The sequence below is a fragment of the Cucumis sativus genome, unplaced genomic scaffold, assembly GCF_000004075.3.
Source record: "Cucumis sativus cultivar 9930 unplaced genomic scaffold, Cucumber_9930_V3 scaffold38, whole genome shotgun sequence".
In the NCBI taxonomy this organism is placed as follows: Eukaryota; Viridiplantae; Streptophyta; class Magnoliopsida; order Cucurbitales; family Cucurbitaceae; genus Cucumis; species Cucumis sativus.
This window is the reverse complement of record NW_022279547.1, coordinates 415,130-418,747: the sequence shown is the minus strand read 5'-3', so window position 1 is coordinate 418,747 and position 3,618 is coordinate 415,130.

The window sequence follows — 3,618 nt, the reverse complement described above, 5'->3', positions numbered from 1 at the left end:
TTCTCTTTTTTATCTCAATTTTAATCCCCTTTTTTGCCATATTCTAATGCGTTTTTTATATTAATTTTAAATCCCTCTTTTGGCCATACACATTTGTATAAGATTGTTTGAAAGCAAAATATGATTGTTAGGTCAAGTAGAAAGCAAAGTCGGCAAGTTCTTAGAGTTCTTCACCCAACATAACAGTCGATAAAAACAAAACAATACGACCAAGCTGCTTAGGGTTGCAAAACCCGATCCCCGCCTAGTGGGTCACTAGAGTTCTTCACCCAGCATGGCAGCCGGTAGAGAGGGAGAGAGAAAAAAAAGAGGGAGCCAAGCCAGCCGCTTAGGTCAAGTAAAATGCGTGCCGAGATCCCCTGGTTTCAGAGTTTTCGTGGGGATCCTCTCCACTTTTCTTGCCTAAGCAAATCCCAATCCCGCCTAGTAGGTGCTTAGAGTTCTTCACCCAGCATGGTAGTCTTTAGAGAGGGAGAGAGAAAAAAAAGAGGGAGCCAAGCCGGCCGCTTAGGTCATGTAAAATGCGCGCCGAGATCCCCCGGTTTCAGAGTTTTCGTGGGGATCCTCGCCGCTTTTCTTGCCTAAGCAAAATTTGACCCTCGCCTAGTAGGTCCTTAGAGTTCTTCACCCAGCATGGCAGCCGGTAGAGAAGGAAAGAGAAAAAAAAGAGGGAGCCAAGCCAGCCGCTTAGGTCATGTAAAATGCGCGCCGAGATCCCTCGGTTTCAGAGTTTTCGTTGGGATCCTCTCCGCTTTTCTTGCCCAAGCAAAACCCGACCTCGCCTAGTAGGTCCTTATAGTTCTTCACCTAGCACGACAGCCGGTAGAGAGGGAGGGAGAAAAAAAAGAGGGAGTCAAGCCAGCCGCTTAGGTCAAGTAAAATGCGCGTCGAGATTGCTTGGTATCAGAGCTTGCATGGGCAACCTCTCCGCTTTAGATGGAATTTGATGAAATGCTTATGTCGAAAGTAGGCATTTCTCTACATAGTCCTAATGGTCATAGAAATTTATTATGCTTTGTATTTATTTTACTTTGTTGTCAAGAATCAACTTCTTTTCTGATTTGTATGTTTATGTATATGTTGCATCTCTGTCTTGTTATCATGTTGTATTTCATTGTACTCAATAGTCTGATTTGCATTTTTTATTAGTTACATGTGTTTTACTAATAAGAATTTGTTTTCTCATTTGTTTATTTGTGTTAACAAGTGTTCGTGTAATTGCAATTTTGTTCTTGAAGATATTTTGCTTGAATCAAGTTAGTTCTTTCTATAAGGATCATTTTCTTGTAAGGTTATAACTTCTTGTCCAATTTTTCCAACTCACATTTCAACTTGTAACAGGTGAATCCCTTCTAAATAAGAGCTTAAAAAGAAAAAACAATTGGAACCTTTAACCATAAAATCAAGGTACTGCATCTTATTTGCAATGAATTGCTATAATTTCTTCCAACACTATGAAACATTTATGTTACAGTTTTATTATTGTAAACATCTTTGCTAAACATCATTGTAATTTCCAAACACAACTCTGCCAAAGTTCCCAAGATAGTTCTATAGCAATGTTCCACAGGCTATCTTGCAAGTGATGTGGAACTCCTTTGCTTTTTTGAATAGTAAGCTGGCCTTCCTCTTTTGTTATGCTTTGTTTTGTTCTTAATACTTGCTTTTATCTTCGCCTATTTCATTCCTAGTTGATATATTACATAGTCCTCTTAAATCTACATTCTTTTTCTGTTTTATGATTCACTTGATTTTAATGACTAACTTTGGCGAAATAATGTTGAACTATATTACATGTTTTGCATCTAAACCTCAATTGAAAAGGTTTGTTACCTGTATCATTATAAGGTTTCCATCCATCTTTCTTAGGCCATCAATGAAATTTTTGCTTAGATCTATCTTAGTTCGGCCTCTTTAAAATGTTACTCCATACAAGGAAGATCGAAAGTTGTGATTACAAAGTGTAGATTTGTATTGTATAGTTGCCTTAGTTATTTTTTTAATTATTCTTTTTAGACGTTATTTCCTTTTATAATTAGTTCTCTTTAGTTAGAATTTCTATTAAATTATACTTACCTATTATCAAGTATAATTTCATTAATAAGAGAAAATAGAGTTTTTCTCCAATAACAAAAAGTGATTATTTAAGATACTATGCTAAAGGGAACACATCCAATTACCATGTTGAGAATATTATCTTTGCCTATTGAAGGTCTTGGATTCTTGGTCAACTTTGAATGCGGATTTTTCTTAGTTGATTATTAAACAACAGGGTAAAAAGATCTTATATTGTAATGTTGTTTTGCTTCACTTGCATCATACACTAAAACAAAAGATTAAAAAAAAAGTTATATTTAGACTTTTGTATGGTAGATTAGGCGTTCTCTTTGAATTGGTGTTGGTATTGGCTTTCTAATTATGATATGATTTTGGGAACCTTTGAATTATGTTCTTCAAACCTTCTCTCTTCGATTGAAGCTTATTATATTTTATCGTTGTTAGTATGTTTTTTTTTCCATTTTTTCCCTTCTAATATTTTTATTTGATATATAATGTGCATAAAAGAGATAGTAGTTAATGTGTTTTACATTGTTGTGTTGTGCAAAGTTGGTGCTGTTGGTTCAAATATTTAAGATTTGGTGAAGCACTTGGAATAAGTTCAAACTTTTAATATGTAGGATAATTTACTTTATAAGAATCACACATTTACCTTTTGTTTCTTTTTTGAAGTAGGAAAGGAGCCTCTTCATTAAGCTGAAAATGAATAGACAAGACAAAAGGTAATACAAAGAAGCCCTAGGATCAGTGAGTGCACTCGGACATCTCATCTATGTTGACACCTACTTAGCATTCTCACCATATCGAGACTTAAACCAAAAGACTAAACCAACGACAAGGTTTAGAATAGATCATACAAACTGCCCAATAACTATACAACATAGATTTAAGACCCCTAGAAATCCAAAAGAAATAAAATAAGAGTATAGTGGACTAAGAATTAAAAATGAAAGTCGGCCAATTATGACTTATATCTTGTATGGAGAAATCTTTGAAGTCTTTTGAAAGAGAGCATCAAGAAGAAGCATTGATTCTAGCCATTTCGACTCAAGTTGTCCAAGAGGAAGCTTTATTTTGAAATGTTAGTTGATTATGTTCAAACCAAATTTCTGGTAAAATGGCCTTTACTGCATTAACCAAATCAATCTTGGTTTCTTCTTGAGAATGGGACATGAAATAAGCTGGACCGCGTTCTCCTAAATCTATAGTCGAAAACCCAATTCAAATGAAGATAGCCAAGTAAGTTAAACCAACACTTCTTTTCATGTAAGCAGGAGAAGAAAATATGATGTAAATCTTCTAAAGCATGCAAACACAAGGGACAAATATGAGGAGATAAACTGTGAGAGGAAGGTTTCATTTGCAAAACTTCTGCACAGTTCATAGTCCATTTCGCTTTCTCCAAAGCGTGATATTCACTCTTCTAGGGCTTTTTGTCTTCCAAATTGTCGAGTATAAGTGTTTTTCAATTGGGGAGGCAATGGAGAGATGGTTGACTAATGAATGAACCAAAAACTTCCCATTTGATTCTGATTTCTAGGTTCTTTTATTTTGGGAGAC